The following is a 27,930-nucleotide window of genomic DNA, read 5'->3' on the forward strand; positions in this document are numbered from 1 at the left end:
CATTTGCTTTCAGAAGGCAAACCAGGTGTGGAATGATGAGGGTTTTTGGCCATTCTAAGTGCTGGCCTGGGTAATCCATTAGCAGGCAGGAGGGTGGCACCAATGGAAGATGGGTAGCAACTGGGACTTCTTGTAGCTCCGTAATATTGCCTTCCCAATCCCCCTGCTGGCCTCTAAACCATGGGTCAGCAAACTAAGGCCTGTGGGCCAGATCAGGCCCAATTGCCTTCTAGATCTGGCCCGCGGATGGTCCAGGAATCCAGGCAGCTAGCATAGCGCATGCAAGCAATGGTTTTTGCAACTCAGCCAGGCTTGGGGGGGTCAAAAGTGAGGCAGGCGGCTGCTCGAGACAAGACCCCTTTTTTGTCGCATAAACACAGCAATCTTTTCTTCCGGGGTGGAGGATGTGGAAGAGGGAAAAGGAGCCACAGTTTGGATTTCCACCATGGAGCTGCCGGCGACTGACCTCAGGAAGGGCAGTCACAGCGGCAGGGACTCAGAGACGCCTCGGGAGCGACATCCGCCAGTGTCTGTGGCGGTGGTGCTCCCCGCCAAAGGAAGCGAGGAGTGCCTGGGCGGCTGCACTCCAAAGCAGTTCTGTGCTCTTCTAGGGAGGCCACTTGTTAGCTACACGATGCGAGCCATGGAAAGGTAAACGGCTGCTGCCACCTCATCTTCCCTCACGCAGGGAAAAGAATGTTTTTGCTTGAGCAATGGCTTTTCCCTTCACCCACACATGCGCACATGCTCTCCAGAGCTGACAGGAATGGCGCGCTTACCTCAGTCCCCCACCCCACTCCCGCCTTATGAGAGAAATAATAACTGTCAACACGTAAAACACAAAGGAAGCAGTGTGGGGCAACGTTTGGGCAACGTTGGGGTTGGTCCCAATAAGGTTTTTTTGTCAAAAATGCGGGTCATAATCATGGCAACATATAGTCTGGCCCCCCCACAAGGTCTCAGGGACAGTGGATCGGCCCCCTGCTGAAAACGTTTGCTGACCCCTGCTCTAAACTGACTCAGAAAGAGGGGGAGGGTGTCGGTCAGCAGCCATGAGCACCTTGCAACCTTGGACTGTTTAAGCTTTGTGGGTCTGCTATTGTCACTGTTAAGTAGTGTCTGGCATGGTGTGGCAGTGGGGCTTACCTGACCTCCCAGCAGCTGTTGCTGTTGCTTACGGGGAAGGGGTGGGGACATTGGCAGGGTGCAAGAGCAAAACCAGGAGTACCAAATTAGTTCTGCAGTGCATTGACTTTCCCTTCATCCTCCCCTTCTTCCTCCTAGCAGTGACTCAGCTGTTGGGAAGGCAGGTCAACACTGCTTTCCCACCACTTTATCCACTCCTATCACTGTTGCAATCAGATGTACCTGTATCACTGCAGACTACTGTGTGCATTTACACCCCACTGCAAAAGTGTAAACGTACCATGGCAGCTAGGGTGCTTTACTGCATTTGGCACCACAATCCTCTCCTCACCAACCCTTTGGGCAATTATCTCAAATGCTACTGACCTCTGTTATTAACTCTTAGAATATAGTAGTGGGCTTATCTTCCACCTTAAGTATGTTGGTGATGTAAATACCATATGAACCAAATTGAGTTTGTCAAGTCAGGTCATTTAGGATTCAGTTTGCTGGCAATCAATCAGAGTTCTTTGCTGAAAGCTTAGGAAAATGTGTGTGTAGCTTTGACTTGATTTGCTCATTAATAAGGGTTTTAGAGTTATTAAAGGTGAGTACCTACTACAGGTGGAGACTTTCTTTTGATGGCTTGCCACCAGAACCCAAATTCAAATAGAGTGGCTTGTTCAAGGAAATTTGGAAAGCTCATTGCTGGTGCCAAAATTACCTTTTGATTGCATTAAAAACATGCTTCCTGTAAGCAGAACAATGCATTTGCCTTCGTCGTAAAGTGGATTTTGACAAGCAGCTAGGATGGAGGCTGAGATAGTGAAAAGAGCCACAATTGTTCATGTGGATGTTATGATATGTTACTGGTGTGTTAGCAACTCACCACTTCCTGGAATTCTCCTATAATGTAGAGTAAACAAGGCAGTGGCAAAGTAGACTTTCACCACATGACTGTGATGGATGAGAGTTTTCACATGATTGGGCACCACTGTAAAAACAATGTGGTTGTATGTATTTCTATACTTGATTGCCTTAGTTAAGTACAGTGGTACCTTGGTTCTCAAACACCTTGGTTCTTAAATGCTTTGGTTCCCAAGCAATGAAAACCCAGAAGTAAGTGTTCCGGTTTTCGAACGTTTTTCTGAAGCCGATAGTAAAAATCATGTTAAATTGCTTTCAGGTTAAGAACTTAATTCGTTCTGGAGGTCCGTTCTTAACCTGAAACTGTTCTTAACCTGAGGTACCACTTTATGGGCATCTTCTCCAGATTGCTACAGTTGTTTCCCAGTTGTTTCTAATACTGAAGACATGTCACAATGATGGTTTTCTGTCACTAGGTGTCACTATTGTGCAGCTGGGCCAATTAAAAGCCCTTTAGAAGTACATCCATGAGAAATACAGAAGGGGTCCTTACAATTAGGTCAATATTCATTTTATATGGTAGGAACGGAGAAACCTTGCCATCTCCCTGGGCAGAATGAATTGACCCAAGGAAGAAATTTGGGGGGCAGGAATGATAAGCAAGCATAGGGAAAGATCTGAATAAAAACTAGGACTGTCAACTGATATATATATATTTTTTAAAGTTGAGTAATTAGCTGCCTTTAATAAAGTGGTTCGTTAATACATTTATTCAATTTAAATAAATCTACATACACTTAGAAAGTGCAGCTCTCTTCTCGTTATACAGCAAGTTCTGTAGCAATTCCAAGGCAGCATTATAAATCGCATGCCAGGCTTTACTAATGAAAGTTAAGCCTCTTTTGGCACATTAGGAGAATCACTTGGAAAATGTTCAAAATATTAATAGTATATTTGGCTTCGAGGTCTACACATGGCAAGTGTAAGCAGTGGTGAAATGTGACTATACTTCAGCTCTGCTACTACGAATTTGAAACTGATGTGATGATGATGATGATGCGTTGTTTAATATAAATACGATTATGGAGATTTATGGAGGAAGGTGTGTCACTGTGATAATTAAAAATGAAACCTCCATAGTTAGAAATGGTATACTTCTGATTGTCAGATGCTGAGGACAAACAGCAAAGGAAGGCCATTGCACCCTAGCTGTGACTTTCCCTGACTTGTCACTTTTGCATATGGTGCCCTATACTAGAGATCCACTAATCCAGCAAGTCAATCCCCATATCTCCATATTGTTGTTGTTGTGGTTGTTACCCCATCCATCTGTCTGGGTTCCCCCAGCCAGTCTGGGCAGCTTACAGCATACATAAAAACATAGTAAAACATCAAACATTAAAAACTAAATAAATATTAAACTATTTACAGTCTGCTATTTAAGGCTCACATCATAAGAGTTAATCTTCCACAACACTTGTTTCTAATTCAGTGTTAGAGAGATTGACCACATATCTCTTGTACAGGCATGGCCAAAACACAGGTGTATCCCTCTCTTGCTTGCTAGTTCACAACTAAGAGTGCCTTAGTGCTTAGGGGGAAAGAATTTCACATTAAAATACTTATTGATTAATAACAGGAAATGCAAGAATAATTTAGGGGAAATGGGGGATGGACAGGTTAGTGTCTTTCAGGTCCTTGCCGCTTTGTTTTTTCACCCATGTATCTGTTCTGTCACATTTATGCATTCATATGAGTGTTTATAAGAGCTTGCATGTTTGCCTTTTAAAATGCATCCATATTCAGATTTTAAATGCATTTTAATATGTTGCTTGAACTGAGCTCAGCTTTGGAACGTTTTGGAAGTTCTAAAGCTGGTGGATAATTAAGTTCCAATTAGTATTAGTCTGGGAAGTGTGGGTCAGGTCCATTTCTTCTGGAATACAAAAAGATCAGATTCCTCAAGCATCCCTATTAAAAAAACATTTGTATTTTCTTTGTCAGGACAATTATAATAAATTTGTTCAGAATGCGTATTATTGGTAGGTTGAAAAAACCCCCACTGATTTTTGCCTCTTTTTTCTGAGTTCAATGCAAAGGGTATAAATTCCAATTCACATGCAAAATTATGACATTTCAGAACTATGTTTGGGCACTGAATGTTGAGCTAAGATTCAACCAAAGGTCAGAAAACCCTGACCTAGCTCATGCACAGACATGCTGTTTTTGCTATCCACTATAATCTCTTGTTTTGTCTCTGTCAGGTCTTACCAATTCTGATTTCATTTTTGTCAGAGTAGACATACATTATTAATAAAAGAGGAATAGAACATTTTCTCTTTCCTTTGCCTGTTCCTTCTAAGTGTCTTCAATCAACTTGATAACTGGGGTAGAACAAACTGAATTCTTCTTCCGTCTCCCGTTATACTGAAAGTGAGTCAGCCAAATGTTCATGGGTTCCGAATGTACAGTATTTATGTTTATTTATCACAGCTGGATCTAGCTTTCCAATGTGTAATGGTGGGAAGTTTCATGACAGAAGCAGAGTTTTCTTTCTCAGTGTTGGAGCAGATAAAATTAACCATTTAGGCAAAAATCCTCAGCAATCCGAAATCCATGAGCAGCACCCAAGTGGCTTCTCTGAGACTGAAGCCTAGGCAGTGTGTATGGAGGTCCTAGGCTGTCCAGACAACAAGATCCCCCTTCTTGGCCTGATTGATGTGGTCCAAAGGACAGCAGAGCAATACATACACACAAGGTGCCATTCAACCATCATAGGGACTCCACTTGGTGTAAGGTTTACGGTACTTCTTAGCCCTTTTTTTCTCCTGAAGGTGTCCCGCAAATCAGTGGAGGTCCAGGGTCAGAGTTTTCCTTCTTCTAGGTGGGCTAGCTTCTCAAGTTGTCACACCCCATCAGCTTCTCACTTCCCCCTTGACCATTGGACCCACCATTGGTCTCATCCTCTCAAACCACTAGAGTTTGTCTTCACATGCAACTTTCTGACTAGTTGCAGGACATTAGCCAGACCTAGCAGAGTAAACACAGAATCCACGGAAGCAATTGGTGACTTGGCTCCAGACGGGATAGACGAAGCAGGAAGCAGGAACTTGTAGTTAGTTGTTTATTATATACAGTGGACTATTTACAGGAACAGAACACAGATATTTTGCTAGCTCTCTCTGACACGACTCACAACTCCTACACTGACACAGAACTCTGAACTCACAAACTCCTGAACTAACACATTCCAGTTAGTAGGCCATTAATTATCACTCCTTTGAGAGAGCTTGACCAATCAGGGAGCAGTCTCCATGTCTCTGTTATCACCAGGCAGACTTACTCCTTCATATTGCCTTCTGGCTGTCTGCCAAACCTTAATTGACTCTGTGTGAGTAGCTGCACGTATTCCGATTCCCAACAGAGGAAGTCCCAATTTGCTTGAAACCAATCGACTACCCTCACCTGGTGTAGCTGACCAATCAAATCTGTTCCCGGGGTGTGGCTGCTGTCACATGCTGACAGCTTCTAGAAGCCACAGGTGAGAGCTGAGTGCAGGGTGGGGACCAAAGGTGGACTAACTAACCCAGAAGGAGCATGATGTGTCCCCCACCAGAGGTACTACCCTTCCTCTAACTACCCATCCACACATTACAACGCTAAAATCACCATTAACATATCCTGTATCAAATGCAATAGAGAAACAGGCACTGAAATTACATAGTTTTATTATGTACATATGTTTTCAAAAACTATGTTGATTTCATCTACATTCTGATAATATGTCAAATTCTGTTTATTGCTAATCTTGAAAGGGCATTTTATATCACTTTATATAAGCTGCTTAGAGACATTTTCTTTTTGATTAAGTGGTACATAAATCTTGCTAAATGAATGGCTATGATCATAACTGAGCAGTTCATCACAATCCTGACAGCCCTTCCTAAAGGCCTGTGCAAAGAATTGCATCTTCACCTGTCATCCAAAGATCAATAACATGGGTGCCAGATGTACCTTTAAGGGAAGGGTAATATGGAGATGGGGTGCCACCACAGAGATGGCCCTCTCACATGCTGCCACCCAACAAACTTCCCTTGATAGTAGAATCACAGGGAGGGCCTTTCCTGCCAACCTTAATCCCTTTCACTTCCACCCATTCCCTTCACAGTAGGGTCTCTGTTCCAGCTGGGGCTTCAGCTGAAACAAGCGGGGAGGCAAATTTTCCAGATCCCACCTTAACCCCAAACCCCAAAGCCCCCAGTTCCACTTCACGTGCTGTTCAAGAGGCTCCCCTGGCCATGCGGAACAGATTTGCAGGAGGCACAGAGGGCTGCATAGGTAATGGGAATCAGCAAATAGTGCCTCCCTCCCCAATGGGAGCCCCTCATGAGTGGAGTACTTCTCTCCGGAACTTGGAATCTATCCCTTTAAAAGATGTATTTGTCAGCATGCAGAGGGTCACAAGGCCAGCTGGCTAGCCCCAGCTCGGTTGTCTCCTTCCAGCCGTCCCACTGTGAAGACCCATTGGCCTCTGCTCTGACATAAATCAGCAACCCAGGCATCAAAGCCAGGGCACACTATATCAGCAGAGCAAACTGTGCGCAGAGTAGGCATGAGGCTTGTGGAAGCATACTACAACTACGGATTTATTAATCATAAATCAGGACAAAGAAACATGTCGTCTCTCTCTTTTTGTCTTCTTAGAGAAACAGAGAAAAGTAAAAGCTATACATACAATGGAAGTTCCCAGCAAGCTGTGCTGGTATGTAAACAGACATGTGACACGCGACAGTTCTATGTCTGCAACTAAAGGTGGAATGGAAATTCTCAACAGTATTCTCCTACAATGCACCCATTTAAGTGTCAAGCATTTGCACCTTTTTGTTGTCCTGCAACATTTCACAGTAAAACACTGAGAATTTCAAAAAAAATGTGCACTCTGATCCATGAGGACAAATAGCGTTGAGGCAGCCAAATTAATACGCTTGGCAGGCAAACTCCAGTAATCAGTGACAAATCCAGTATATCACAGACACTGGTGCACATAGTGAGAAAATAAGTGTTAAACCCATTAAGCTGTACAGTTATTGATGTGTGTGTGTGTGTGTGTGTGTGTGTGTGTGTGTGTGTGTGTGTGTGATTCATAAGCCAGTGAGACCTATAAGAAGGGGGTAATATATTTATAGATGCTGCATGCACTTTGGGAAAGTTCGCAAAGCCTTTCTTATGTCGGTGCTGTGACATTCACCTGCTTCACCTTCCAATGTGCATTTGAATGAGGCCAGCAAGGAGTCAGCCTGAAACTCTCCCCTCCTACCTCTGCAAAAATCACACCACTGAGCCAGTGGGAAATTCAAACTACTTCAAGCGGAACAGCCACCGAAGCTGTTGAAACATGAGATAGCAGCAAGCAGAGCACCCAGTGTGCTGAAATCTTATTCAGGACATGATTTGTATCTCTGGATTGTTCGTGTGAGCTTGGCCTGAGGCACTGAGCATCAAGGGGATTGGAGGGGGGAAGAAGAAGGGCTAGAGAACAGAAAGAGGGTAGCAAGGAATGCAAACCCATGGACTCAAAAGGGCACATGTTCTCAAAGCCCGTGGGGGTGCACAGCTTCATCCTTACTCAATTCAAAGCCGCATGCGACTCTGGTGAAACAAGACGGTCGCTTCATGTAAAATGGGGTTGCATATGCAGGAGTGGACTCAGTAGGTGGAAGGAAGAAAAATGTGATGTGATGCCCAGCATAACTGAGTACCAGTGGTGGGATAGGAGAAGCAAGCACTCCCCATCCCTACCGCTGGACACAGGAAGAAAGGATGCTGCCTTATACCAAAGTAGACAATTTGTCCATCTATCTCAATATTGCCAGCACTGGCTGGCAGCAGCTGTCCAGGGCTTTCAGACAGAAGTCCTTCTGAACTCTACAGGTGGGGTTGGACTTGGGGCCTTTGCATGCAGTACATGTGATGTACTAGGGGGGTGTTCCTTGAAGAAAGGACCATTTTCACATGCTCTCACCTGCAATTCGCTTCCTTCCATACTTCCTCCACTGTATATGTGTGTGTGTGTGTGTGTGTGTGTGTGTGCTATCTCTCCATTTTATGCTGCAACCCTGATTTGTTTGTGCTGTGGCATTGCATCAGTTTCATTGGTTATGAGGCTTACTTGCTTCCATCGTTTAATAATAAATAATGTTCCTAGTACACATTAGCAACATGCTATCTCCACATGCCTGACATCCAAGTGACATTTGCAGGTAAGTACTTGGGGTGGCGCTGTGGGTTAAACCACAGAGCCTAGGACTTGCCAATCAGAAGGTCAGCAGTTCGAATCCCCGTGACGGGGTGAGCTCCCATTGCTTGGTCCCTGCTCCTGCCAACCTAGCAGTTCGAAAGCATGTCAAAGTGCAAGTAGATAAATAGGTACCGCTCCAGCGGGAAGGTAAATGGTCTTTCCGTGCGCTGCTCTGGTTCACCAGAAGCGGCTTAGTCATGCTGGCCACATGACCCGGAAGCTGTACACCGGCTCCCTTGGCCAATAAAGCGAGATGAGCGCCACAACCCCCAGAGTCGGCCACGACTGGACCTAATGGTCAGGGGTCCCTTTACTTTTACCTTTTACTTGGTCTAAACTGGGAAATAACCCTCAAAGTCCTAAAACAAAAACCCACACAGCATTACTCTGGATCCCCTTGTGGGTGGACTCCATAGGTGGCTCTGCTCATTTTCTGTTCTGCTTCATCCTTAATGCCTTTGCCTCTGATCTTAGCTGAAGGATGAAATCAGTGCAGGGTGAAAAAAGTACTAGAGGGTTTGTAATCAGTTCCAAAGCAAGCTAGTGTCTTCCACCAAATGGAGGAGGCAGGTTAGCTGCCAAGCCCACTTTAAAATGGGGAACATTGGTTGATGAAAGACTTTAAAGGTCAAGATGATTTTGGAAGTCTCAAAATAACCTTTTACTCATCTGCTGAATCCTTGCCACAGGTTTCTTTCCAGGCGATAAGAGGCAAATTTGCAACCAAAACCTAACTTAGAGGCTGCTTTATAGCTTCGTTTCCTTGCGTCACAAGAATAAGTCTGTGGGTTCAGAGGTACAAGTACAGGCAGCTAGCTGAGATCTTCAAAATGTAATTAGCCGGAGGAAAAACATACCTGAAGGTTCAGGAGGCTCATGGAGAGCCCAGGCAGCTCTCTGAGCTCACGGATCCAAAACCAGTTACCAGTTTGAATGACAAAAGACACACAAAAGAGGAGGGTGGACAATAGTCTTATTCCTGCTTCGTGAAGTTTAAAGTACAGGTCATTCAAACTCTCAGTGCTCTCCATAGGAAACTGATATTATTTGCATGAAGAGGTAAAACTTTTATGATGAGGTTCTGTGGCTCTGTTTGTAGACTTGTACAGTTCCTCCAAGTCTGGACCCCATGCTCATATGTTTGTATGGATGTCCTACCTGTGTAGTCCCTGATGTGGGTGAGGTCTCCTGGTTCTAAGGATTGGGATTCCAGAAACCTCCATGTGAAGAGGTCTGTGAACAATGAAGGCTTTTCTTTCTCAAAGTCCAGTAGAGAGCAAGAGTATAAGACCCTTTGTTGTCTGAGTTTCACATCCCCTGAGTACCACATCCCATCACTTCCCTGGGGCTGGATACAAATGGTGGGTGGGACCAGGTGAAGAAGTGGACAGAGCAATGGATGTGGCATTTACCTTTGCAGAACAGGTTACATCCCAGCCTTGAAAAACTCAGTGGTTACTTACTATGCACAAACCTTTCAGACCTTCCATCCTCCTTCAAGGCAAGCAAGAGGCATTTTCACAGTTCAAGGGCACATTCTAGCCAATCAAAAGCATTCAAGGATGCTGTGGCTTCTGGGAGGCGTGTGTGATCTGGGGAATGTGCAGAGTGGAATAAAGAGGCCTGGAGGACCACATCTGCTCTCCTCCTCCTAGGCCTGTGCTTTCCCATCCATGAATATAGGATGTGGTCGCTCACTCTTTTGACTTTTTGCTTACCAGTAGGAACTTAATAATAACAATAATAATCTTATTATTTATACCCTGCTCTGGGTGGCTTTGAAAACATATAAAAACATAATAAAACATTAAACATTAAAAACTTCCTGATACAGGGCTGCCTTCAGATGTATTCTAAAAGTTTTGTAGTTCTTAATCTCCTTCACATCTGATGGGACAGTGTTCCATAGGGTGGGTGCCACTACCAAGAAGGCCTTCCGACTGGTACTTGCTGAGCCCAAAATGCTTGCTAAACAACCCTCGCCGGCTCACCTTTCCAGACAAAATGCAGCCTTTTGAAGCAAGGTTCATGTGAAGAGATGCTGGAGTAATGCTCTATCCAGCACAATTTCATTACTTCAAGAATTAAGCAAAATAACTTCCCCATCAAATCTGATCTCAGTGACAGGTATCATTGTTCTCTGTCTAAATGCATTTTTAAGCTATTGCATTATAGTATATGCTAGAGTTGGGAAAGGTGGAAGATAGTAAAACATTCAGATCTGACAAAGGAAAAAAAAATCACCAGAGCCTCATTTTCTTGCCACATTTGCAGTAGCATGTATATAATTAATTCTTGCTATTTATGTAGCAAGGTACTGCTGGTACTGCTGCCTTGAGGGCGGATGTTCCTTGCAGTGTTCTTAGGGTGTGTTCATCCCCCCCCCCCCGATTCTATCTAGTTCTGTATAATATGTATCTGTCAAAGTTTTATAATAACTGGTATTTTTTCTTCCAGTTCTGATTGCTGAAAAGATGCAGACATACGATAACTGCTATTTTCTTTAAAGAAATCAGCATGATTTTGAAGGATGATTTATAATGGCTCCAGAGGACCTCAGAAGTATATATATATTAAAAAGGAGCAGGTAGAAACTGTAACAAACAAAGAATAAAGAATGAATGCCTGACTAAATCAAATAAAAGCAGAATTTCTAGGTTGAAAAGGTTAGAACAGTCTGAAAGATGGTGCTGTGGGATGAAGCGAATGTTGTCTGAGATTATCTGAATAAAGGCCAAATAGGTTTTGATGATTTCTGGAAAGGCGCAAACTGTAATTTGGATGCTGCTTCTGAGGTTTGTGTTTTGCATCCTTTTCGTGCAGCAAAAATAAATGAGCAAGATGAGGAAATAGCTTTCCAGCTGACCCCTGTTCAAAAAGTTATTACTCCCCATCTTTGTAGCTAAGAAACGACTAGGCTGTTTGAAACATTATCCCTTAGCAGTGTATAAAATCATGGTTCTAAAAAGTATGAGGATGGGACTTGGGTAGCTGTGGGGGAGGGGAGGGACCTTCAGTGTTAGCAACTGCTTCATGGTAATTCTTGTGCCCAACCCCCCAAGATGCAGTTGCTGAGACCAAAGTTCCCCTCCTCCCCACAGCTAAGTCCTCTCCTTTCCATGGTTTTCCCCCAAGCAGTCAGAGATGGTGCCTATATGCCTGCCTTTGCTTCTTCCACTTCATGGCTCTTCTGGTTCTGGAAGGCCAGCAGGGAAGGGAGCTTGTCATAGCAAGACGGGAAGACACTGTGACATTTCACCAGCCTGACTCATCTCTGTCTCTTGGCCTCTCTCCTCCCATCCTGCTGCTTCAGCTTCAGCTTCTTCTCTGGCCTTCTCTCTGCCACAGACTCTCCCAGCTCACTAAATCCTGTTCCCTCTTCAGCTTCTAATACCTGCTCTTTCCAATCATCTCCCTCTTCTCCCTCTTCTTCCTCATCATTGCCGGCTCTGAGTCTCTTCCTTTGCTGGTTCCCCAGCTGGTTCCTCTCACCAATCTTCTGCATCCAACCAGTCCAAGACAACCTGGAAGGGGAAGGCCCTGACTGGCTCCAGCTATAAACGCTCCTGCTCCTCTTGAAGTTACTGCTGGAGACGATCAGACTGGAGTTTTCCTTAGGGATATTTTTGCAGCTACTGACCTTAGGTATTTGTATTTCTGTAAATAGACCTTAGGATGACTTATTAGTAGATTGATTAATCTTAGATGTTCTGATTACCCCCCTGATATTTGTATATTGATTTAGATTTTCACAACATCATGGCGTTCAGGATTGGGGAACCTCAGGCCTGGGGTCCAGGTGGAGCCCACCTGACCTCTGAGGCTCTCTCCTAGACCATGTGCCTCCTAGGCTCTGTGCCCATCTCTAGTGCTTTTGCTTAGCTGGGATGTGATCTTGAACTGTGTGATAATGCCTCCTTCTCACCTGGATAGTGAAGCTATGTGCGGAAACCTCGGCTTTTGTGTGATCAGAATGCACCATGTCGTGCAAAGGTAAAGATCACATCTGTTGTTCTATCCACTTTTACCACTGGCCACCGCTGAGTGCTGGGCCACTTGGAAGACTGCCCATGAGAAAATGAGGCCCTTGGCTATAATTACTAGTGGATCTTCTTGAAACGTTACATTTTAATATGCTAAAATATTCTAATGTTGAAAACTCTTGCAATAGAGAATAATAATAATAATAATAATAATAATAATAATAATAATAATAATAATAAATTTTATTTATACCCCTCCCTGCCCGGCCAGAGTTGGGCTCAGGGCGGCTAACACCAGTAAAATTACAGTAAAAACATAATGGCGGGGGGGGGGGACCAATTTAAAATACAGGTTAAAATGCAATTTAAAATGCAGTCTCATTTTAAAAATAGCCCATAGATCAAAACCATAAGGGGAGGGAAACATAAGGGTCAGACTGAGTCCAAACCAAAGGCCAGGCTGAACAGCTCTGTCCTGCAGGCCCTGCGGAAAGATGTCAAGTCCTGCAGGGCCCTAGTCTCTTGTGACAGAGCATTCCACCAAGTCGGGGCCAATACTGAAAAGGCCCTGGCCCTAGGTGAGACCAATTTAACCACCTTCCTTGTGACCTGGGACCTCCAAAATGTTGTCTTTTGTGGACCTTAAGGTCCTCCGTGAGGCATACCAGGAGAGGCAGTCTCGTAGGTACATGGGTCTTAGGCTGCATAGGGCTTTAAAGGTCAAAAATACATTGTTGGCACAGGGTTGTTGCAGGAGTAGTTGCTGTTGGTTTTTTGTATCTTTATTTTAGATCTTGTTTTGATTCATGGGTAAATTGTTCAATTTGGTTGTGTATTTTTAAACATTTTGTTTTTTGTTTATAACTACTTTTGTTATGTTGTGGTTATCCCCCCCCCCCCATGTTGTAAGCTGCCTTGAGCATAGTTTGAACTCTGGAAAGGTGGCATACAGATAAATTTATGTGTGTATATATATCAGCAGGACACAGAATAAATGGATGAAAAAATGCTCATCTAATTATTCTACTGTGTCTCCTCTACCTTCTCACTTGCACCCTGAATAAAAAGTAAACAGGAGGGATTTAATAATGTCTTCACACATTATGTTCAACTTTGGTGTTAAATTGGCTGAGCAAACACTAGTGACATGAACCGCAGCTTCTGAAAAATGTAACCAAAACAGAATTTCTAATATATATTTTTTACTTCGTTGTTCGGTGGTTAATGTGTTCTCTCACTGACAATATTCCTGTTCAGTATGCTCACATAAGCATTTCATGCTTGAACTGTAAGAGCAATTAGCATTTATTTGTATGTAACACAATACTAATTGGGACATCATCCAAAAGTGACTACTAATTCTTCCTTGTCTTGCTCTACACATCTGGCACATTGTAAAGTTATTGTTCTGATATGCCACTTTAGGAGAAGAGGTCACGTAGGATTTGTATTCTAGGACTTTCAGGTGGGAAGAAGAATGGTGAACTGTGTGAGGAATCTTTGGCCCACCATATGTTGCTCAACCACAGCTCCCATCAACTCCCAGCAGTGGTCAGGGATGATGGAAGCTGTAATGCAGCAACATTTGGAGGACCAAACCTTCTCCACACATGTACTACAGTGGTACCTTGGGTTACAAATGCTTTGGGTTATAAACACTTTGGGTTACAAACTCTGCTAACCCAAAAGTAGTACCTCGGGTTGAGAACTTTGCCCCAGGATGAGAACGGAAATCGTGCAGCAGTGGTGCGGTGGCAGCGGGAGATCCCATTAGTGAAAGCACACCTCAGGTTAAGAACGGTTTCAGGTTAAGAATGGACCTCCGGAACAAATTAAGTTTGTAACCCGAGGTACCACTGTACATCCGAACTTGCATGCCACAGAAAAGCAGCATGTTTATAGCTGTCACACCAAAACCTGACCTCCAAAGTTTTGAACCCCCCCCCCCAGCAAAAGTGGCTTCCATTTTTCTGCCTCCATTTCTCTGGGCGCTATGGAATTCAAGTGGAGTTTGGGCCTTACCTTACAATTGTAGGTGGCTGAGGGTGTTGTGTGAGTAAACATTCTTCCAGTGCTCTGCAGCCCCCCTAGCTACGCACACTTCCTGCTCTGAAGACATCTCCACGGAATGAGTTACCTCATGACTTCTCCCCTCAGCTATAACTGAAGCACAGGCACCGAGTAAGTCTGCAGAGTACAGACCACTGGATTTGCAGAATGAAAGAACACTCACAAACACCCCTTGAAAATAAGGCAAGCATGGCAAAGCAACACCCATTTCAGAGAAATTTTACCTTACCTTTCATAATGTTGCATGCAGTTTGTTTTCTCATGAACCGATGGAGAATGGTGCAACAAAACCTGAGAGAGATTTGTGGTATGGCATTACTTCATAGTTGCCTCCCTAAAGTGCTGGTTTTCTCTGTGTGGCCATAATCCCTGCCCCCAGCTCAGTTCAGAATCAACATGCACTTTTTCATATTGCTCTCTGGGTATAGCTGTAATCCACTGCCACTCCTAGAAAAACAACACACTTGGCAACAACAGTACCTTTTAAATTTGTTCCTTACATTTACACACATACATATATATATATATATGCACACACACATATATATGGGTTATTATTCCATAACGTTTTGAATTGTTAATATGGCACATTTAATATACATTCCATCTCTCAGACAGTGACAATTTTAACTTTTGACCTCCCTCAAAAATGGATGTCTACCTAATACGTAGTCCAGTTGAAGGGGATGTGAGTGAGGTGTTGCAAACACCATCTGACAAATTCTTAAAAGTATTTAAAAAAGAGCATAGTGGTTTTTTTCCCCAGGCTGAAGAACAGGAACAAATATCTTTGCATCACTCATGTGTCAAGCTGTTTTTCAAGCAGGGATAGAAACAAGTTCTGTAATCCTTGGGAGATCATAAATCATGCAGCTTTTACTTCGGCATCACATTACGCTACGCCTTGCCACACATTCATGCCTCTTTCAAGACGCTGCAATCAAGTCTAGCGAGTGACTGGTAGCCTTTGAGGCCAGGCACAAATCCCATTTCCATAGTACAGAACATTGTACAGTGGTTAGATAATGTGTCGGTGATGAATCTTCCTTCTCGAGTTTCTAGCTTCCTTATCTGTCAAGGCTGGGGAATAATCACCTTTGTTTTTGTTTTTCGAGTAAACACTTGTGATTCTTCTAGTTGTATAGCTTTTTTTTGCTTAGGAGCCCACTTTTGGGACAACAAAAAAATGGAATGAATAAATGCCTAATGTTTACCAAGAAATCAACCAAATAGCCCAACCCAGCTTAGTGAACTGTATGACATAATGAAGGAGTAGCATCAAAAAGCACTTGTTCTTCCAGGGATACATTTAATGGTCCAGTTGCTAATGTCATGTCTAAAATTTACCTAGGAAGCTCAAAGCTGCCTGGAAGCTAAATAAAGAACTTAGGTGTCTGGTCTTTGGTGCTGGAAGAAAATAAGAAAAGCCTTGTTGGATCAGGCCAAAGGTCCATCTACTTCAGCAACCTATTCTCACAGTGGCTAACCAGATAACTATGGGAAGCTCACAAGAAGAGTGCTCTCACCAGTGCTATTTTTCTAGAAAAAAAAGAGGTGCTGGAACACCTCCCCTGTTCTCTTATAATGGCAATTGCGTTCTGGCGAGTTCCAGCTGAAAAAAAGCCCTGGCTAGTGATTTCTAGCAATTGTTTTCCATAGGCATTCTGCCTCTGACAGCGGGGGCAGAAGACAGCCATTGTGTCTAGAAGCCATTTTTAGGGGGAGAACTGCGTAGTCAGGGGTGCCAACTTGAATAATATATGGGGGGAGGGGCAAGTAAGCCGTGCCCTGCATAATCAATCACATGTGCATACACACTCATCAACTTTGGGGCCCCCCAGCTCCCTCAGATATATTATTGGGGGGGGGATGGGGACGAAGGCCCCTTGGCTCCTAAGAGTTGGCTCCCATGCAAGTAGTAGTGAGCAAAAGAGTATTTTGATTAGAGGCTCTTATTTTTTCCTGTAACACATATTAAGGGTAAATTACAGGTTTGGGAGAGAGATTCATGTGACAGAAGTATCTGCAGCAGCAAGAAGGATCTCTTGTGGTGTAAACTCATGCAAGCCCACTTGGAAGTAAGTCCCATTGCAGGGGTAGCAAATGTGGTGCCCTCCATATGTTGTGGGCAAACATTTTTACCAAGCCCAGTTGCATCCAGCTTCCAAGCCACCAGTTAGACATCTTTGTTTACTACACGGAATTCTTATGTGAATGGCTGAGACTATGGAACTACTTGTCTCTGTGAAACGAAGTGTTTTGACAAGTCGGGATGCTGTGTCATGTGTGGCCAGTTCAGGCCCATAGATGTCTACACTTCTAGTAAAATAATAGATGGTAGAGAAACAGTAACTGCCATTAATCTTTTTCCTGCTGTGGGCATAAAAACTGATGAAGATGGGTGATTTTGAGAAGAAAAATGGGAGGTGACGAAAGGGTTAAGCGCCTCTTCCCTCCTGCTATTTTCCCTTCACAGCAAAAGCTCCCCAGGCTGTTTTTCATTTCAACAGCAGGAGAATATTACATGCAACTGTGTGTAACATCTAGTAGCTTGCCCCTTGGTTAACCCAAGGAGAGAAATTAGCCATTAAGTCAATAACAATTCCCTTTTCCCGTGCCATAGTTCTAAAATGGAATGTGTTCTGGTACACATCCTACACGCAAAATTTATCATCTCAGGGCTGTAGCTAAATATGTTCACGATCCCCCCCCCCATTATCCTAATATCTTTGTGTGCACGTTATTAAGCAAGTGCATCCGTAAGTCAAGATTACATTAATTGAGGTTGATTATTTAAAATAGCAAAGCCTACCATTGCTAATCTGGGAAGGATAAAAGGGTGGGGGGAGAGACTATACAATGGACTCCAAACAAATCAACTCCTACACATCAGCTTGAAAGTATAGCTGTAAGGAATAATTAACATTTCCAAGAACAAAAGGAAATGGGCTTCATTTGCAAGGATTAGCTAATTGTTTGGGTCCATTTCCTTTTCAGACTATTCACATTTCTGCATGTACAATTAGACATGTCTTTTATTTTTCCAGTATAAATGCATAAAGCAATAAATTGACTTTAGTTTGAAGGCAACGTAAAAGGGAAGTGTTGACTACTTTCAGCCTTTTAAGAAGATAATCAGCAATAATGGATAGCAATGCCTTAGGAAATATATAAAAGAATTTACTTATGTCAAAGCGAAAAATAACGATAGGGGTGGGGGGGAGAGAGAGAGAGAAGGAAGAAAAAATACCTGTTACTTGTTTGATTGGTGCGGCTTTTGTGAAGACTGGTAATTTCTGTGCATTAAGGTGCATTGCCATAAACAACACAAGCAATTAACAGGGCTGCAAAAATGCACACACACACCCCGCAAGCCCATTTTGTTCATTGAGTAAGGGAAGGAAACAGCACCAGTAGCAGACTACACCTTAGCCCTTAAATTACACCATTAGGAAATCTTAATGGATTTATGCTGGGCTGCTAATATTCTATGCACTAGCGCCAACCTCTTTCAAGAAAGAAACAATTCCAAGGATTATGTCACCTCTACTTAGGGTGATTTGCACCTCAGTCTTTGGGCAGCTCAGTTTCAATATAGGCAATGTTGACGGTGCAATCCTATACGTGTATACTCAGAAGCAAGGCCCACTGAGCTCTAGATAAGTGTGTTGTGGAATTACAGCTAAAATGCAAGAGCATAACCCTCCAATATTTCTCTGTTGAAAATGAGGATTTCAATAATAATAATAATAATAATAATAATAATAATAATAATAATAATAATACCCCACCCATCTGACTGGGTTGCGCCAGCCACTCTGGGCGGCTTCCAACATATATAAAAACATAATAAAACATTAAACGTTTAAAAAGCTTCCCTATACAGGACTGCCTTCAGATGTCTCCTAAAGGTCATAGAGTTACTTACCCTATTTTTCGCTTTATAAGACGCACTTTTCCCCTCCTAAAAAGTAAGGGGAAATGTGTGTGCGTCTTATGGACCGAATGCAGGCTGTGCAGCTATCGCTGAAGCCAGGAGAGCAAGAGGGATCGGTGCGCACCAATCCCTCTTGCTCTCCTGGCTTCAGCGATAGCCACACAAAGCCTCTTGAGTGCAGTGGGAGTGCTCCTGCATCTTTGCTCAAGAGGCTTTGCCTTGCTTTCTTGTTTCTAAGCAGCTTAGTCATGCTGGCCGCATGACCCGGAAGCTGTATGCCGGCTCCCTCAGCCAATAAAGCGAGATGAGCACCGCAACCCCAGAGTCGGTCATGACTGGACCTAATGGTCAGGGGTCCCTTTACCTTTACCTTTAAGGAAAAGTGGTACATTCCGGGAACAAATCAGAAACTGGGACAGCTTTGTAAATCTGGCAGTGTCCTTGGAAAATAGGGACACTTGTTAGGTCTGCAAGAAGCCTTGCTGGCACATTTGGCTGAACACATAATGAGAATCTGGCCCCTGGTGATGCAAGCTTCCTGGTTAACTTGTAGGTATGTTCAGCCAAATGGGTTTACAAGCCCAGTTCAGGCATTCCCATTCAATGTGGGAAGGATGGAGGGAAATGGAGCAGGCATGCCTGATATATGCACACTTCCCCCTTCCCCAGTTTAAGCATTCAATCCTTGTTTTGAAGACATGAAAGGGTGCTTAAAACCTTTACTGTGTGAAGGGATCCCTCCTTCCCCCCTGCATGAAATATCTCCCTCATTTTTTTTAATAAAGTGGATAATATAGTCAACAAATGCCAGTACACTCATTAAAGATAGAGAGAAGCAGCTCATTGATTCTAGTTCATAGTATATTATGTATGGGCTTGTGGGGCATTTAGAGTAAAACAGCCTGAGGAAAACCCAGTTTACTAGGCTAAGAGTGCTTTTTTGTATTCAGAAGATTATTATTCTTTTAAAAAGAATATATATATATATATCATATCTTTAAATAAACCAGTTTAAAACCTATTCCAGGCATTTTGCGTTCCTTTCCCTTGGACATTCCCATGACCCATTTTTAATGCGTTTAAAGCAAAATGTTTAGTGAATTTAAGTTTTCATGCTGACATGTTCAATCAGGTGGAAAATTAAATCAATATGCTGTAACTCCCAGTTGCATCTAACCAGCATCTTTGCACTGAATGCTCAGGGTTTCAAATATACTAAACACAAACAAACAGGTTTCCATTTAATTAAATGGCAGGGGTTTTCATAGCAAATATTCAATCCATTATCATTTTCAAGGAGGGTTTCATTGCACGATCAGTAACATTGCCAAAGGATAATGCACTCTCCAACTGTCTCCATTTCCTGGGGATACCCCCTATTTTCTGGCAGTGGTCTCTGCCAGAAATCATTGTTCTTACTTAGTCTTTGTTTGGGCCAATATAGTGTTTTCCCAGCATATCTTTTGAAGACTACCACTGCCGTATGTCTTTCATGAACTGTTTTTGGCCCCACTCACACAATGCATTTAAAGCACTCTGATGCCATTTTAAGCAGCCATGGCTTTCCCCCAAAGAATTCTGGGAGCTGGAGTTTGTGAAGGCTGCTGAGAGTTGTAAAGAGAAGCCTAATCCCCTCACAGAGCTGCAATTCCCAGAGTTCCCTGGGAAGAAGGATTGACTGCTTAACCACTTTGCCATTACTACTTGCGTGCTTAAATAAGCGTGGCAGGGTCAAGTGCGCTTCTTCCTCCCAGTCCTCCTCCTCTTTGGCATCTTGCCCCCTCTTGACTGGTAATTCTCATTTGTGTGTGCCTAGTTGCTAGGGAAGGTGACAACATTCAGTGTTGTGTGTGGTGTGGCGTAGCTGTGTATGCAATAATTTCATTTCATTTCTTTAGCTATCAGCTATAGCAGAACAGAAAGAACGTTCAAGATTGAGGAACTAATTTACCTTTAATTTCTTGGCTGCCAGCACAAATAAATAAACATATAGGGTAGGGAACATGTTCAAGGGTGTGGTATTAGCTGTTGCCGTCCTGTCCTTCTGGCTTAATCTTTTACTACATTGTGATTATTTCCTGGGCTATATCTTCCTTATACAACTCTTTCACCACATATCTTCCATGGAGACACTGTAAAATAACCCCTGGAGCACAGACCACTTTTTCCTGAAAGTTATTCTCAAATTTTCAGTACCAAACAGCAAAAAGAATACAAACTCAGTTGTGCAAGGAAACAGTTCAGTTTCTATGAACTCTCCTTGGACACCCTTGTAGTGCGCTGAGAGCAGATAAGATCTAGTCTTGGCTTGTACAAGTATCTCCAGCAACCATAAGATTGGACCGTGATCATACATATGAATACTACTGCTGCCCATCAATGCATTTTCAATTATAGTTGATAAATGCAGACTATCACCAAGCTCTTCACAGCTTTTCCTCCACTAATTACCCTGTCCCAAAAGTTCTGATTTATCCCATGAAAAAGAAATTCTTACAAGTTATATATATACACATCCATAATCGTTTTCTTCTATGGAGCTTCTAATCCGTACAAATGTCCAGCTTGTATCTGCTTAATATTTCCTGGCATGAGATAAATGTCACTCAGTTTTATGGGGATCTCACAGTGTGTGTGTATGAGGGGGGCACACACATAAGAATATATCAAATAAGCAACAAGCAGGCTGAAACATGTGAGATTTAATTTGTTTTGGGACCATGTTCGCAAGTGTCTCATTCTTATGCTACTTCTGTAAGCTTGGAGGCAGTTATAAGAAGACCAAAAACTGACAGTTGTAATATTTTATTCCCGATCTAAGTGCTTATAAAATGGAGATGTGCTGGATCATTTCCTGCCTTTGTTTCTTTGGGCATACTGTGAGAAGGCAACGAACAGCTTAAGTTCCTATTTTTGAATTGTTTCCCTTGAATCAGTCTTTATTCCCTGAATTACTGCTAGGCTGAACAATTGTATGTGTAGAAGCAATGATTTATACTTGGGGTGAATAATGTAATCAGAAGAGAAACAGTCTCTCTCCCTCCTTGCATATTGTATGGTTAAAAACCATTGGTTAAGAATGCTAGTTGTGACTAAATTCTTATCACTATGTCCACATGTCTATATTTCCACAGTATGCTGGACCAAATTTAATTTATGCCATCCCTGAAATCCCCTTCTATCTTTGATTATTCTTGCTGGTTGGTGTGCCCTTCTATTTTTTTTTTCCCTTGGATTTGGAGAATCATTGGTTTGCATACCTATATCAGTCCCTCCAATTACTCAAGCTGGATGAGTTGCAGTGAGTTGCGTGTCGAGGTCCCCAAGCCACTCCTTAAATAAAGCACAATTCACACAGAATTTTTGTTTGAGGTTTTTGGCATAATTTTGGCCACAACTTTATTAAAATACATAAATGTGAGTGGTTGCCTGGGGACAGAACTGACTTCCGGATTCCAGTGAAAGCCAGTAAGGGAAAACAATATTGGGGAGAAATGGAGCTGAGCCACAGGCCCTCACCTCTCCCCGCATACTCCCAGGGGCTTGTGCGGCCCAAGCCCCATTCAGGGGTACGGATGAAAGAACGGCAAACCCCTGGATTCCTTTAACGGAATTCCCTTGCAGCAGCAGCATTGGAGGGGCGGGCACAGCCAACCCTTACCCCTCCACCAACCAAATTTTAACCAATGCCTAACCGCAACCTTACAAGTTATGACAATTTGCTACACAGTAGGCAAAAACCAAATGGCACCAGCCAATCTGCCAAATGGACAAAATTCCTACCAGGCCCCTGCCCCAAAAGCAGACAACCTCATGACAGGCATAGCAATGTCAAACGCAACAGCCCTAAATTAGGGAGGGTGGGCAGGAGATCCGATGCATGCAGCAAAAGAGACTGAAAAAAGCTGCATGCCAAGAATATATAACCTTCAGGCCAACCCTCTAAATGGCAACATCTAAATCTCCCCAATAACCCAAATTGGTCCAATCACAGTCATGGCCATCCAAATGGTCCCACCCAGTAACCAAAAGGGGGTGTCCTATTAGACCCCACCGCAACACGTACTCTCCATGGAGGAGAACACACTTTCTGGCTGGGGAAAAAAAGCCCTGGGTATCAGTATGCTAGGGAGGTATCTAAATTATACAGATATACAAAACAGGTGTTTGTTTTGTTTTGTTTTGCTTTGCTTTAAAAAGAGCAAAAGGTCAAACACAACAACATCCCAGTGAGAACTGAGTTGGGATGTGCAAAACTGGTTTTACTTTATTAGCTGGCAACAGAGTGCAGGTGGCCTGCAGACAACGGGAAACGATGGTTGAGTGTCATGTATAGACTCAGCCTTAGGGCTGGGTGTGCATAAAATATATGGAAGTTGGAGAGATGTTGTCAGAGACCAGACACAGCTAGCAGAGGCTGAGAGCCAAGGAGACGAGATAAGCCTGGAATGCAAAACAAGGGAAGGGCAGCCGATCTGTAGGAGAAACTTCAGTTCTGAGTACAAATTGCAGGAAGGGGGAAGTCCAAGGGGGAAAACACAAACGATCAGCTCAAGTTGGGGCTCAGAAGCAGGGGCACCGGAAATAGCCTGTCCAAAAGCGCGTAGGCTCGCTAGAACATGCGAGAGGTGGGAACAAGAAAGAAAACGAAAGTGGGGGTTTCATTGCTGGGGAGGAAGAGGCGGAGCTCAGACTTGGCAACAGCAAACTTGGGAGAAGACGCCGAGGACTGAGCTCCACAGTGATTTACATGTTTAAGCAATAAATCTGAGATAATTACTGCTGGAGTTGTCTCACTTCTGTGGGAGAGACCCAAGCCGTTACAGATATCGTGTAGGGATTTTGTTTGTTTGTTAGCACTTCGTTTTCTGTTACAATGCGCAGCCAGTTCTGTCTGCAAAACCAGTGGGATTCTCAGTTGTCCAAACATTCATTACCCAACCTGCACATTGCCACTTTTAGGTCTCTCGCTTCCTCTAATGACTGCACAATGGCTGCTTTGCATCGGTCTGGGTATTAGGTACAATGCATAATGAAATCTCTCCCCACCCCCCTTCTGCAAAAACCAAATCCATAAATAAGAATGATGTGGCCTTTTGAACAAGGGCGAATTTTGTTACATGGACGGAACTTGAGGGGGTTGTCAAGAGACATGAATGTTAATGTAGGTTTCAAGGCAGTTCCCAAACCGACAGCATCTGATTCCTACTGACTGTGGCTTGCTGATAAAATGCAAATTGCAGAAACAATGCAGAAAAGAGCAAATAGCATAATAAACAATTACTGACAATTCGGTAATTACATAACTGCTGGAAGCAGTGTCTGGGATGCTTACTTTTCAGGGCTTTTAGACCAAAAAAAGAAAAATAAAGACATTCAATATCCCTTTGACCTTTTTTTTTTGGATTCTGGCTAAATTTTCATAGTCCTTGTCATCTAGATGGCATTATAACTGTCATTCAAATTAGGATAGATTATGTAGTAGTTTTCAGAAAGTGTTAATTACACATCTTTGAATCTGACTCTACAAATCCATTTGTATTAAGTCTGGAGACTTATTGTTCTAAGCTCCTTCTTCTTTTTCGCCTCCTCTGTTTCCAATGGGAAATTTCAATTTATATTGTTATGGCAATGTTCTATATAAGGTCAGTTAAAGAATTTATGCTTGCTCCAGGCTTTTGCCCACTAAAAACTTATTCATGTCTTAGAAGTAGTTCTTAGAACAGACATTGACATTCTTAGTATGATTTCTAGCAAACACAGGAGTACAAATCTAATTATTGCTTTTCCTCATGTGTTTAGCTGTTGTTATTTTTATCAGTAAGCTGCCTTGACTGTCAGGGAAAAGGGGTGGGTATAAGTAACTATATACTAACTATATAATAATGTTAAACTGTGTTTCAATTACATGTGTTTATATCCAGTGAAGTTGTCCCAATTAGCTGGAAACAACCCATTCATTCTAGAAGCCCAACTGAATTCCCATAACAATATAAATAGATCCTTATTTTCAAGTCAAACTGAAGCTCAGAAAAATGCCTCCTATCCCGAAAGCACCCCTTAACAATTTCCACCCCCAACACACACTCCTTTTTCCTTTCCTTTCCTTGTCTGGTAACTGGTAGTGGTGGGTTGCCATATTTCAAAAAGTGAAAATCTGGACACAAAATCCAGACACATGGGCGTAGGGCAGCCCTAGGAAGGAGTAGCAGTATGAGGGGTTTGATTCTCCCTTTCCTTTTGGGGGGCTGCCACTCCCCTTCACCACTCCCAGAAAACCCCATGAAAATGACACAACAGCATAACATTGCACTGTTCCCAAGGGACACTGTGTTATGGAATCAAGGCCAGCTCTACCATTAGGCAGACTGAGACGTTTGCCTCAGGTTTGCAGGTCGTTGGGCGAGGCAGTAGAAGAAACACCTCAGCCATTCCTACTGAGTTCCCTGCCCATTGCCCTCTGCAGGAAGTCGGAGCTATGAGTGTCATAGAACTTCCCTGCTCCTCTTCAACTTACTCGCTGCTTCTTATGCACTGAAGGATGCTATTCCATTGCCATAGCTGAAGCAAGATCCAACTGTACGTGGAATTGTGTGTGCGTGTTCATAAATGGGATCCTCCTCAGAGAGGGTCCTGGTTGCGTGCAGGCCTCGGGACACCCCCCAATATATTGGTAGGGTCCTGGGGTGGGGACAAGCTTGTACAGTGTGGCCCCACAGTCACGCCAGGCTGCTTGTGCCAATCCAGTTACGGAGGCGTGATTGTGGGGCTATAAAAGCGGCAGCACGACGTGGCCAATGGCGCTTGCTTTGCGCTGCCGAACACCCGCCCTCCCGTCCCTATGGGTTGTTTTTTTGCTTCGGCCTTGCTTCGGACATGGTGTGGTCGCCTGTTTGGGACAGGGACCGGGTAAGAAATTTTCCATTTGGCAGATTGGCACTGGCCACTTGGTTTTTGCCTACCCCCTTGGCAATCGTCACAACTTTGTAAGGTTTGGCAGTTAGGCACTGGCTTGAGGAGCTGTGTGGGAGGGGAGGTGCGGCCATCACCTGCCCCTCCATGAATAAGGGTATTCTGTTAAAGGGATCTGGGGGTCCTGGATCTCGTCCAAAGTCTGCTTGAGGGGCTAGGGCCATGCCAGGACCACAGGAACCCTGGGGTGAGCTTCGGTTGATCTACATTGGTGTTGCTCCCTTATTTGGTGTTTACTCTTCCAGACTTTCTGTCAGAGAGGCAGGAGTCAGTTCTGGTCTGTTGCCAATGCCTAAGCCAATACCACTCACTTTGCTGTAATCAATAAAGTTGTGGTCTAAAATTTGCCCAGTAACCTTAAACCAAAATTATGTGTCAGTGTGAAGTTATTTATTTGGGGGTGGCTTTGGGCCTTGAGGTACAATGTCCTTTGCCTTGGAACAGGTCCAGGCAGCGGAGGACAGCCAAGTTGCTGCCTGTTTTGTTTTAGGAAGGAAGAAAGGAAAATGAACTGTTGACCATCCCATATTTAAAAGAAAGATGACTCTCCCCTCCCTTAAAATTTATTCATCTTTCCTCCAATCACCAAACACCCTCTTGGTGTCCACAGGAGATGAAAGGTACCATGAAACTCAGGCAGTCTGAGGTACCTAGCCCCACTGTTGTGCAGATTCCTTGCTTTTATGTGCAGGATTGCAAGTGATGGGGATGGAACAGGAAAAGAATGGCATGCAGCTAAGGGTATGTGGAAGATGTGAGAAACAGTCACTAGAAAGTATTTTGAACATACCCAGACATCCATATGTGATAAATATTGTTTTTTCCAGTAGCACCTTAAAGACCAACTAAGTTAGTTCTTGGTATGAGCTTTCGTGTGCATGCACACTTCTTCAGATACACTGAAACAGAAGTTGCCAGATCCTTCTATATAGTGAGAAGGTGGGGAGGGGTATTACTCAGAAGGGTGGTGGGAATGGGAGATTCAGTGTATCTGAAGAAGTGTGCATGCACACGAAAGCTCATACCAAGAACTAACTTAGTTGGTCTTTAAGGTGCTACTGGAAGGAATTTTTTTATTTTGACTATGGCAGACCAACACGGCTACCTATCTGTAAATATTGTTTTGTTTCACATGTGCCTTAAATAGAGCAGGTTTGAAGTAGCACCCAGAAACTCAATATTCAAGACGTCTCCAAGAAATATTGGACCCCAGAAACAAATTTTTAAAAAATACAAAAGGGCATACATGTAATCATTCGTATAAGTAATGTTAAAATCTGTTAACAGCTCTTCCTAGAATGAAATAAATGCAACTCTAATGTACAAACACATCGAGGTATGTATTGATCCCCTCTTATAACAAGGGTTTGGGATGAGTTGCATGCTAAACTGTTGTTCAATACCAAGGTTTTGTTTTGTTTTCATTCTGAAATCAGAGCCTATTTGTGAAATATGAAGAAATAGTTCATATTTGCCCTAGGGTGAATGTTTGTGAGTTTGCAATGCCGAGACAATAGATCATTTGTTACTGGATATATATGCAAAAAAGAAAAAAGAAAAAAAGAAAGCATTTCCAAAACTCTTTTTTAATTTAATCCCATTACTCCTAGTTATAATTCCTTTTATTATGGGAGCTGCATATCCTGCTTGCTTGACTCATACATAGTCAATAGGTCCACTTACATGAATAAAGCAACAGGGCTTTTGGCCTTTATTGAATAATTATTTCCCTTTCGTGTTTATACCTTGGAAAACCTGGGTTTTGGCCAGAGTATACTTTTATGAAACAGGATTTAGGTACAGAACCTGGTGATTAATTTATATTCATTTTGGTCCTTAACCTTTCCTCTCTCCCCCACCACCCCATTATTCAATTTTGGGAGGGAACCTGTGCTGTTGAGGGGATTATTATTGGTGATTATATCATTAGAAATACAGGCAGCTGGTGTTTTCAACAGGGTTGTGTAGACCACATGGCGATTTACAAAGGTTGCTGATATCACATGCTCAGTAGTCTTCAGTTTTTTTCATACCTGGGACCCACTTTTAACCTAAAAATGAATTTAGGGACTCATTCATTCACACACACACACACACACACACACACACACCCTGCCCACACCCCATATTTATTTGGTTGTAGTGTTGCTGTTGCAAACCATGTTAGATAAACCATGCCATGGTGATGGGTTGTGACCTACCAGTTCATCTACGTAGCCTGTTAGCGCTGGGGTCAGTGAATATTTGTTGGTTGTTAGCACCAGTGAAAGGAAGACATGTATTCATGTGGTGAGGTGGCTAAGTCCTATGCCCCTTTAAAATGTGGAGGTTTTTTGTGGGGGGAGTATTGGGTTGTTGTTTTTATTTTGATTATGCATTTTTTGGTTGTATATTTTGATTTTATTCTGTGAACTGCCCTGAGACCTCCGGGTATAGGGCAGTATATAAAACAAACAAACAAGTTGGAGAGACAGCCTAATGGTCAACATAGAAGCAGACTGTCAGGAAGCATGTGAACAGGGGTGACATGGTAGGCACTGACTGTGACTCACCTAATAAAGCCTATCAGTACGCTGTGTAAGGACCTCTACTTGTGCTACAGGGCTCCCCCCTCCCTGTGTACCCGCCACAACGGACTCAGGAGGGATCAGGGGAACCCCCAGAACAGCATGTGGGGA

General features: G+C 43.2%; 2 long non-coding RNA genes across 2 annotated transcripts in view; one reads left to right on the top strand and one right to left on the bottom strand.

The window, feature by feature from the left end:
- The window catches only part of LOC308584538, a 550,410-nt gene that overhangs the window by 393,637 nt on the left and 128,843 nt on the right, over positions 1-27,930 (top strand). The window lies entirely within an intron of this gene.
- Positions 14,604-27,930, bottom strand: part of LOC308584548 — a 59,093-nt gene continuing 45,766 nt past the window's right edge. Inside the window, exon 3 of the long non-coding RNA XR_014006908.1 lies at positions 14,604-14,634. This is a non-coding gene — a long non-coding RNA (uncharacterized lncRNA). The remainder of the gene's footprint in view (positions 14,635-27,930) is intronic.

Source organism: Podarcis bocagei, assembly GCF_964188305.1.
Source record: "Podarcis bocagei genome assembly, chromosome: 3".
Taxonomy (NCBI): Eukaryota; Metazoa; Chordata; class Lepidosauria; order Squamata; family Lacertidae; genus Podarcis; species Podarcis bocagei.